Source organism: Ipomoea nil, unplaced genomic scaffold, assembly GCF_001879475.1.
Source record: "Ipomoea nil cultivar Tokyo-kokei standard unplaced genomic scaffold, Asagao_1.1 scaffold2876, whole genome shotgun sequence".
NCBI classification, from domain to species: Eukaryota; Viridiplantae; Streptophyta; class Magnoliopsida; order Solanales; family Convolvulaceae; genus Ipomoea; species Ipomoea nil.
Genome location: NW_017619304.1, coordinates 1 through 11,279, shown reverse-complemented (window position 1 = coordinate 11,279; position 11,279 = coordinate 1). Strand labels below are relative to the sequence as shown.

General features: G+C 37.7%; 3 non-coding genes across 3 annotated transcripts; all 3 read right to left on the bottom strand.

Moving 5' to 3' along the window:
- Nucleotides 1-2,953: 2,953 nt before the first annotated feature.
- TRNAY-GUA lies at nt 2,954-3,047 on the bottom strand. The gene is made up of 2 exons: nt 3,011-3,047; nt 2,954-2,989 (listed from the first exon to the last, which is right to left on the bottom strand). It is a non-coding gene; the product is annotated as a tRNA-Tyr (tRNA).
- Nucleotides 3,048-7,737: 4,690 nt separating this feature from the next.
- TRNAY-GUA lies at nt 7,738-7,830 on the bottom strand. Its single transcript has 2 exons — nt 7,795-7,830; nt 7,738-7,773 (listed from the first exon to the last, which is right to left on the bottom strand). It is a non-coding gene; the product is annotated as a tRNA-Tyr (tRNA).
- A 3,089-nt stretch (nt 7,831-10,919) lies between these two features.
- TRNAY-GUA lies at nt 10,920-11,013 on the bottom strand. Its single transcript has 2 exons — nt 10,977-11,013; nt 10,920-10,955 (listed from the first exon to the last, which is right to left on the bottom strand). It is a non-coding gene; the product is annotated as a tRNA-Tyr (tRNA).
- Between the last annotated feature and the right edge of the window lie 266 nt (nt 11,014-11,279).

The following is an 11,279-nucleotide window of genomic DNA, read 5'->3' as shown; positions in this document are numbered from 1 at the left end:
GGACTAAACAGGTACTTTGTCCGACTATGAAATGTTAGTTTCAGTTGCAATTAGATCGCCACACGAACCATGGTGCCACATTTGATTGGACTTACTTAAATAGAAGTTTGTGGCTGTCCTATTCTGTTGTGCAAGTTGTTGTAGTATAGTGGTGAGTATCCTGCCTGTCACACGAGAGACCTAGGTTCAATCCCCGGCAACGGCGTCTTTTTTTTTTTTTTAGCTCTTCAATGAAAAATTAAAAGGAAAAATTAAAAAGCTTAATATACTAGAACATCAATCCAACCTGCCGGAATCAAACCAGCGACCTAAGGATTTCCAATTTAGATTAGTCCAACTACAGTCCACCACTCTACCCACTGAGCTAAGGTCAGAGCTGTTAACATTATTTTTGTCCGATTTATACTCTTTTATTCCATATCGCAATCTGACATGGCAGTTCGAATGCCGCGTGGACAAACTTAACGGAAAAAATTATCGGTGTTAATATTGTCCTTAATTGTTCAAAATCTTAAAGTAAATGGACTAAATTACACGAAATAAAGGTACAATGACTAAATTGAACAAAACGCTACACTACGGGGACCTAACAGGTACTTTGTCCGACTATGAAATGCTAGTTTCAGTTGCAATTACATGGCCACACGCACCATGGTGTCACATTGGATTGGGTTTACTTAAATAGTAATATGTGACTGTCCTGTTCTGCCGCGCGAGTCGTTGTAGTATAGTGGTGAGCAGTGCTGTAAAAATCGCGCCTCGGCGCTTGGCGGGGGGAGGCCGCCGCGAGGAATGGCCTAGACCGCCTAACCAGCCGGTTCGGCGAATTTTTATTTTTTTTTTTGAAAATGTCGAAAAAGTTTTGGAAGGCATAACTTTTGACTCGGTAGTTGATTTGGTCAAATTTTTTTTTTCAAATCGCGTATTTTTTCGAGATTTATACACCGCAAACAGCCAAAGGCGGTTTGGTCCACTAATTTCTCAAAAAAATGCCTCTTTAGTTCTTAATTTTAGTTTTTATGTATTTAGATGGTTTAAACAATATTTTGAACAATTTTACAACCACTTTCGTAAATAGTTTCTAAGAAACAACTATGGAAACCTTATGTTTTATTACTAAATTTAAAAAATTTTAATTTTTAATTTTATTAAAAAAAAAAAAAACTAAAAAAAAATAAATAAAAAAATCGCGTCTAGGGGGCGCCTAACGTTTTATGCAGCATTGGGAGAGTATTCCCCTGTCACGCGGGAGACCTGGGTTCGATCCCCGCAACAGCATTTTTTTTAGCTCTTCAAAGGAAAAATTAAAAAGCTTAATATTGTTAAAAATCAATCTGACCTGCCGGATTCAAACCAGCGACCTAAGGATTTCCAACTTAGATTAATCAAACTACAGTCCTCCGCTTTACCAACTGAGCTAAGGTCGGAGCTATTAACTATATTTTTGTCCGTATTGCACTCTTTTATGCCACATCGCACAATCCGACATGGCAGTTCGAATGCCACGTAGAAAAAAACTTAACGGAAAAAATTACGGTGTTAATGTTGTCCTTAATTGTTCTAAATCTTAAAGTACCGGGACTAGATTTCACAAAATAAACGTACAATAACTAAATTGAACAAAACGCTACAGTACAGGGACTAAACATGTACTTTGTCCGACTATGAAATGTTAGTTTCAGTTGCAATTAGATCGCCACACGAACCATGGTGCCACATTTGATTGACTTAAATAGAAATTTGTGACTGTCCTGTTCTGCTGTGCAAGTCGTTGTAGTATAGTGGTGAGTATCCCTGCTTGTCACGCGGGAGACCCGGGTTCGATCCGGCAACGCGTTTTTTTTTTTTTTTTTTTTTTAGCTCTTCAAAGAAAAATTAAAAAGCTTAATATATTAGAACATCAATCCAACCTGCCGGAATCAAACCAGCGACCTAAGGATTTCCAATTTAGATTAGTCCAACTACAGTCCACCACTCTACCACTGAGCTAAGGTCAGAGCTGTTAACATTATTTTTGGTCCGATTTATACTCTTTTATTCCATATCGCACAATCTGACATGGCAATTCGAATGCCGCGTGGACAAACTTAACGGAAAAAATTATCGGTGTTAATATTGTCCTTAATTGTTCAAAATCTTAAAGTAAATGGACTAAATTACACGAAATAAAGTACAATGACTAAATTGAACAAAACGCTACACTACGGGGACTTAACAGGTACTTTGTCCGACTATGAAATAATAGTTTCAGTTGCAATTACATGGCCACACGCACCATGGTGTCACATTGGATTGGGTTTACTTAAATAGTAATATGTGACTGTCCTGTTCTGCCGCGCGAGTCGTTGTAGTATAGTGGTGAGCAGTGCTGTAAAAATCGCGCCTCGGCGCTTGCGGGGGGGAGGCCGCCGCGAGGAATGGCCTAGACCGCCTAACCGGCCGGTTCGGCGAATTTTTATTTTTTATTTTGAAAATGTCGAAAAAGTTTTGGAAGGCATAACTTTTGACTCGGTAGTCTGATTTGGTCAAATTTTTTTTTCAAATCGCGTATTTTTTCGAGATTTATACACCGCAAACAGCCAAAGGCGGTTTGGTCCACTAATTTCTCAAAAAAATGCCTCTTTAGTTCTTAATTTTAGTTTTTTATGTATTTAGATGGTTTAAACAATTTTGAACAATTTTACAACCACTTTCGTAAATAGTTTCTAAGAAACAACTATGGAAACCTTATGTTTTATTACTAAATTTAAAAAATTTTAATTTTTAATTTTATTAAAAATAAAAAAAAACTAAAAAAATAAATAAAAAATCGTCTAGGGGCGCCTAACGTTTTATGCAGCATTGGTGGGAGTATTCCCGCCTGTCACGCGGGAGACCTGGGTTCGATCCCGGCAACAGCTTTTTTTTAGCTCTTCAAAGGAAAAATTAAAAAGCTTAATATTGTAAAAAATCAATCGACCTGCCGGATTCAAACCAGCGACCTAAGGATTTCCAACTTAGATTAATCAAACTACAGTCCTCCGCTTTACCAACTGAGCTAAGGTCGAGCTATTAACTATATTTTTGTCCGTATTGCACTCTTTTATGCCACATCGCACAATCCGACATGGCAGTTCGAATGCCACGTAGAAAAAAACTTAACGGAAAAAATTACGGTGTTAATGTTGTCCTTAATTGTTCTAAATAAAGTTACAATAACTAAATTGAACAAAACGCTACAGTACAGGGACTAAACAGGTACTTTGTCCGACTATGAAATGTTAGTTTCAGTTGCAATTAGATCGCCACACGAACCATGGTGCCACATTTGATTGGACTTACTTAAATAGAAATTTGTGACTGTCCTGTTCTGTTGTGCAAGTCGTTGTAGTATAGTGGTGAGTATCCCGCCTGTCACACGGGAGACCGGTTTGATCCCCGGCAACGTTTTTTTTTTTTTTTAGCTCTTCAAAGGAAAAATTAAAAAGCTTAATATATTAGAACATCAATCCAACCTGCCGGAATCAAACCAGCGACCTAAGGATTTCCAATTTAGATTAGTCCAACTACAGTCCACCACTCTACCCACTGAGCTAAGGTCAGAGCTGTTAACATTATTTTGGTCCGATTTATACTCTTTTATTCCATATCGCACAATCTGACATGGCAGTTCGAATGCCGCGTGGACAAACTTAACGAAAAAATTATCGGTGTTAATATTGTCCTTAATTGTTCAAAATCTTAAAGTAAATGGACTAAATTACACGAAATAAAGGTACAATGACTAAATTGAACAAAACGCTACACTACGGGGACCTAACAGGTACTTTGTCCGACTATGAAATGCTAGTTTCAGTTGCAATTACATGGCCACACGCACCATGGTGTCACATTGGATTGGGTTTACTTAAATAGTAATATGTGACTGTCCTGTTCTGCCGCGCGAGTCGTTGTAGTATAGTGGTGAGCAGTGCTGTAAAAATCGCGCCTCGGCGCTTGGCGGGGGAGGCCGCCGCGAGGAATGGCCTAGACCGCCTAACCGGCCGGTTCGGCGAATTTTTATTTTTTATTTTGAAAATGTCGAAAAAGTTTTGGAAGGCATAACTTTTGACTCGGTAGTCTGATTTGGTCAAATTTTTTTTTCAAATCGCGTATTTTTTCGAGATTTATACACCGCAAACAGCCAAAGGCGGTTTGGTCCACTAATTTCTCAAAAAAATGCCTCTTTAGTCTTAATTTTAGTTTTTTATGTATTTAGATGGTTTAAACAATATTTTGAACAATTTTACAACCACTTTCGTAAATAGTTTCTAAGAAACAACTATGGAAACCTTATGTTTTATTACTAAATTTAAAAAATTTTAATTTTTAATTTTATTAAAAATAAAAAAAAACTAAAAAAAATAAATAAAAAAATCGGCGTCTAGGGGGCGCCTAACGTTTTATGCAGCATTGGTGGAGAGTATTCCCGCCTGTCACGCGGGAGACCTGGGTTCGATCCCGGCAACAGCATTTTTTTTAGCTCTTCAAAGGAAAAATTAAAAAGCTTAATATTGTAAAAAATCAATCTGACCTGCCGGATTCAAACCAGCGACCTAAGGATTTCCAACTTAGATTAATCAAACTACAGTCCTCCGCTTTACCAACTGAGCTAAGGTCGGAGCTATTAACTATATTTTTGTCCGTATTGCACTCTTTTATGCCACATCGCACAATCCGACATGGCAGTTCGAATGCCACGTAGAAAAAAACTTAACGGAAAAAATTACGGTGTTAATGTTGTCCTTAATGTTCTAAATCTTAACTAGTTACACAAAATAACTAAATTGAACAAAACGCTACAGTACAGGGACTAAACAGGTACTTTGTCCGACTATGAAATGTTAGTTTCAGTTGCAATTAGATCACACACGAACCATGGTGCCACATTTGATTGGACTTACTTAAATAGAAATTTGTGACTGTCCTGTTTTGTTGTGCAAGTCGTTGTAGTATAGTGGTGAGTATCCCTGCCTGTCACACGGAGACCCGGTTCGATCCCCGCAACGTCTTTTTTTTTTTTTTTAGCTCTTCAAAGGAAAAATTAAAAAGCTTAATATATTAGAACATCAATCCAACCTGCCGGAATCAAACCAGCGACCTAAGGATTTCCAATTTAGATTAGTCCAACTACAGTCCACTCTACCCACTGAGCTAAGGTCAGAGCTGTTAACATTATTTTGGTCCGATTTATACTCTTTTATTCCATATCGCACAATCTGACATGGCAGTTCGAATGCCGCGTGGACAAACTTAACGGAAAAAATTATCGGTGTTAATATTGTCCTTAATTGTTCAAAATCTTAAAGTAAATGGACTAAATTACACGAAATAAAGGTACAATGACTAAATTGAACAAAACGCTACACTACGGGACCTAACAGGTACTTTGTCCGACTATGAAATGCTAGTTTCAGTTGCAATTACATGGCCACACGCACCATGGTGTCACATTGGATTGGGTTTACTTAAATAGTAATATGTGACTGTCCTGTTCTGCGCGCGAGTCGTTGTAGTATAGTGGTGAGCAGTGCTGTAAAAATCGCGCCTCGCGCTTGGCGGGGGGGGCCGCCGCGAGGAATGGCCTAGACCGCCTAACCGGCCGGTTCGGCGAATTTTTATTTTTTATTTTGAAAATGTCGAAAAAGTTTTGGAAGGCATAACTTTTGACTCGGTAGTCTGATTTGGTCAATTTTTTTTCAAATCGCGTATTTTTTCGAGATTTATACACCGCAAACAGCCAAAGGCGGTTTGGTCCACTAATTTCTCAAAAAAATGCCTCTTTAGTTCTTAATTTTAGTTTTTATGTATTTAGATGGTTTAAACAATATTTGAACAATTTTACAACCACTTTCGTAAATAGTTTCTAAGAAACAACTATGGAAACCTTATGTTTTATTACTAAATTTAAAAAATTTTAATTTTAATTTTTTATTAAAATAAAAAAAAAACTAAAAAAATAAATAAAAAAATCGCGTCTAGGGGGCGCCTAACGTTTTATGCAGCATTGGTGGTGAGTATTCCCGCCTGTCACGCGGGAGACCTGGGTTCGATCCCCGGCAACAGCATTTTTTTTAGCTCTTCAAAGGAAAAATTAAAAAGCTTAATATTGTAAAAAATCAATCTGACCTGCCGGATTCAAACCAGCGACCTAAGGATTTCCAACTTAGATTAATCAAACTACAGTCCTCCGCTTTACCAACTGAGCTAAGGTCGGAGCTATTAACTATATTTTGTCCGTATTGCACTCTTTTATGCCACATCGCACAATCCGACATGGCAGTTCGAATGCCACGTAGAAAAAAACTTAACGGAAAAAATTACGGTGTTAATGTTGTCCTTAATTGTTCTAAATCTTTAAAGATTACAATAACTAAATTGAACAAAACGCTACAGTACAGGGACTAAACAGGTACTTTGTCCGACTATGAAATGTTAGTTTCAGTTGCAATTAGATCACACACGAACCATGGTGCCACATTTGATTGGACTTACTTAAATAGAAATTTGTGACTGTCCTGTTTCTGCTGTGCGAGTCGTTGTAGTATAGTGGTGAGTATCCCGCCTGTCACACGGGAGACCCGGGTTCGATCCCGGCAACGTTTTTTTTTTTTTTAGCTCTTCAAAGGAAAAATTAAAAAGCTTAATATATTAGAACATCAATCCAACCTGCCGGAATCAAACCAGCGACCTAAGGATTTCCAATTTAGATTAGTCCAACTACAGTCCACCACTCTACCCACTGAGCTAAGGTCAGAGCTGTTAACATTATTTTGGTCCGATTTATACTCTTTTATTCCATATCGCACAATCTGACATGGCAGTTCGAATGCCGCGTGGACAAACTTAACGGAAAAATTATCGGTGTTAATATTGTCCTTAATTGTTCAAAATCTTAAAGTAAATGGACTAAATTACACGAAATAAAGGTACAATGACTAAATTGAACAAAACGCTACACTACGGGGACCTAACAGGTACTTTGTCCGACTATGAAATGCTAGTTTCAGTTGCAATTACATGGCCACACGCACCATGGTGTCACATTGGATTGGGTTTACTTAAATAGTAATATGTGACTGTCCTGTTCTGCCGCGCGAGTCGTTGTAGTATAGTGGTGAGCAGTGCTGTAAAAATCGCGCCTCGGCGCTTGGCGGGGGGAGGCCGCCGCGAGGAATGGCCTAGACCGCCTAACCGGCCGGTTCGGCGAATTTTTATTTTTTATTTTGAAAATGTCGAAAAAGTTTTGGAAGGCATAACTTTTGACTCGGTAGTCTGATTTGGTCAAATTTTTTTTTCAAATCGCGTATTTTTTTCGAGATTATACACCGCAAACAGCCAAAGGCGGTTTGGTCCACTAATTTCTCAAAAAAATGCCTCTTTAGTTCTTAATTTTAGTTTTTGTATTTAGATGGTTTAAACAATATTTTGAACAATTTTACAACCACTTTCGTAAATAGTTTCTAAGAAACAACTATGGAAACCTTATGTTTTATTACTAAATTTAAAAAATTTTAATTTTTAATTTTATTAAAAATAAAAAAAACTAAAAAAAATAAATAAAAAAATCGGCGTCTAGGGGCGCCTAACGTTTTATGCAGCATTGGTGGTGAGTATTCCCGCCTGTCACGCGGGAGACCTGGGTTCGATCCCCGGCAACAGCATTTTTTTTTAGCTCTTCAAAGGAAAAATTAAAAAGCTTAATATTGTAAAAATCAATCCGACCTGCCGGATTCGAACCAGCGACCTAAGGATTTCCAACTTAGATTAATCAAACTACAGTCCTCCGCTTACCAACTGAGCTAAGGTCGGAGCTATTAACTATTTTTTGTCCGTATTGCACTCTTTTATGCCACATCGCACAATCCGACATGGCAGTTCGAATGCCACGTAGAAAAAAACTTAACGGAAAAAATTACGGTGTTAATGTTGTCCTTAATTGTTCTAAATCTTAAGATTACACAAAATAACACTAAATTGAACAAAACGCTACAGTACAGGGACTAAACAGGTACTTTGTCCGACTATGAAATGTTAGTTTCAGTTGCAATTAGATCCACACGAACCATGGTGCCACATTTGATTGGACTTACTTAAATAGAAATTTGTGACTGTCCTGTTTTGTTGTGCGTCGTTGTATAGTGGTGAGTATCCCTGCCTGTCACGCGGAGACCCGGGTTAATCCCGGCAACGTTTTTTTTTTTTTTTTAGCTCTTCAAAGGAAAAATTAAAAAGCTTAATATATTAGAACATCAATCCAACCTGCCGGAATCAAACCAGCGACCTAAGGATTTCCAATTTAGATTAGTCCAACTACAGTCCACCACTCTACCCACTGAGCTAAGGTCAGCTGTTAACATTATTTTGGTCCGATTTATACTCTTTTATTCCATATCGCACAATCTGACATGGCAGTTCGAATGCCGCGTGGACAAACTTAACGGAAAAAATTATCGGTGTTAATATTGTCCTTAATTGTTCAAAATCTTAAAGTAAATGGACTAAATTACACGAAATAAAGGTACAATGACTAAATTGAACAAAACGCTACACTACGGGACCTAACAGGTACTTTGTCCGACTATGAAATGCTAGTTTCAGTTGCAATTACATGGCCACACGCACCATGGTGTCACATTGGATTGGGTTTACTTAAATAGTAATATGTGACTGTCCTGTTCTGCGCGCGAGTCGTTGTAGTATAGTGGTGAGCAGTGCTGTAAAAATCGCGCCTCGGCGCTTGGCGGGGGGAGGCCGCCGCGAGGAATGGCCTAGACCGCCTAACCGGCCGGTTCGGCGAATTTTTATTTTTTATTTTGAAAATGTCGAAAAAGTTTTGGAAGGCATAACTTTTGACTCGGTTGTCTGATTTGGTCAATTTTTTTTTCAAATCGCGTATTTTTTCGAGATCTATACACCGCAAACAGCCAAGGCGGTTTGGTCCACTAATTTCTCAAAAAAATGCCTCTTTAGTTCTTAATTTTAGTTTTTTATGTATTTAGATGGTTTAAACAATATTTTGAACAATTTTACAACCACTTTCGTAAATAGTTTCTAAGAAACAACTATGGAAACCTTATGTTTTATTACTAAATTTAAAAAATTTTAATTTTTAATTTTATTAAAAAAAAAAAAAAACTAAAAAAATAAATAAAAAAGCATTGGTGGTGAGTATTCCCGCCTGTCACGCGGGAGACCTGGGTTCGATCCCCGGCAACAGCGTTTTTTTTAGCTCTTCAAAGGAAAAATTAAAAAGCTTAATATTGTAAAAAAATCAATCTGACCTGCGGATTCGAACCAGCGACCTAAGGATTTCCAACTTAGATTAATCAAACTACAGTCCTCCGCTCTACCAACTGAGCTAAGGTCGGAGCTATTAACTATATTTTTGTCCGTATTGCACTCTTTTATGCCACATCGCACAATCCGACATGGCAGTTCGAATGCCACGTAGAAAAAAACTTAACGGAAAAAATTACGGTGTTAATGTTGTCCTTAATTGTTCTAAATCTTAAAGTACCGGACTAGATTACACAAAATAAACGTACAATAACTAAATTGAACAAAACGCTACAGTACAGGGACTAAACAGGTACTTTGTCCGACTATGAAATGTTAGTTTCAGTTGCAATTAGATCGCCACACGAACCATGGTGCCACATTTGATTGGACTTACTTAAATAGAAATTTGTGACTGTCCTGTTCTGTTGCAGTCGTTGTAGTATAGTGGTGAGTATCCCTGCTTGTCACGCGGGAGACCCGGGTTCGATCCCGGCAACGGCGTCTTTTTTTTTTTTTTTTAGCTCTTCAAAGGAAAAATTAAAAAGCTTAATATATTAGAACATCAATCCAACCTGCCGGAATCAAACCAGCGACCTAAGGATTTCCAATTTAGATTAGTCCAACTACAGTCCACCACTCTACCCACTGAGCTAAGGTCAGAGCTGTTAACATTATTTTGGTCCGATTTATACTCTTTTATTCCATATCGCACAATCTGACATGGCAGTTCGAATGCCGCGTGGACAAACTTAACGGAAAAAATTATCGGTGTTAATATTGTCCTTAATTGTTCAAAATCTTAAAGTAAATGGACTAAATTACACGAAATAAAGGTACAATGACTAAATTGAACAAAACGCTACACTACGGGGACTTAACAGGTACTTTGTCCGACTATGAAATAATAGTTTCAGTTGCAATTACATGGCCACACGCACCATGGTGTCACATTGGATTGGGTTTACTTAAATAGTAATATGTGACTGTCCTGTTCTGCCGCGCGAGTCGTTGTAGTATAGTGGTGAGCAGTGCTGTAAAAATCGCGCCTCGCGCTTGGCGGGGAGGCCGCCGCGAGGAATGGCCTAGACCGCCTAACCGGCCGGTTCGGCGAATTTTATTTTTTATTTTGAAAATGTCGAAAAAGTTTTGGAAGGCATAACTTTTGACTCGGTAGTCTGATTTGGTCAAATTTTTTTTTCAAATCGCGTATTTTTTCGAGATTATACACCGCAAACAGCCAAAGGCGGTTTGGTCCACTAATTTCTCAAAAAAATGCCTCTTTAGTTCTTAATTTTAGTTTTTTATGTATTTAGATGGTTTAAACAATATTTTGAACAATTTTACAACCACTTTCGTAAATAGTTTCTAAGAAACAACTATGGAAACCTTATGTTTTATTACTAAATTTAAAAAATTTTAATTTTTAATTTTATTAAAAATAAAAAAAAACTAAAAAAAATAAATAAAAAAATCGGCGGGCTAGCCGCCTTAACGTTTTATGCAGCATTGGTGGTGAGTATTCCCGCCTGTCACGCGGGAGACCTGGGTTCGATCCCGGCAACAGTTTTTTTTTAGCTCTTCAAAGGAAAAATTAAAAAGCTTAATATTGTAAAAAATCAATCGACCTGCCGGATTCGAACCAGCGACCTAAGGATTTCCAACTTAGATTAATCAAACTACAGTCCTCCGCTCTACCAACTGAGCTAAGGTCGGAGCTATTAACTATATTTTTGTCCGTATTGCACTCTTTTATGCCACATCGCACAATCCGACATGGCAGTTCGAATGCCACGTAGAAAAAAACTTAACGGAAAAATTACGGTGTTAATGTTGTCCTTAATTGTTCTAAATCTTAAAGTACCGGACTAGATTACACAAAATAAACGTACAATAACTAAATTGAACAAAACGCTACAGTACAGGGACTAAACAGGTACTTGTCCGACTATGAAATGTTAGTTTTAGTTGCAATTAGATCA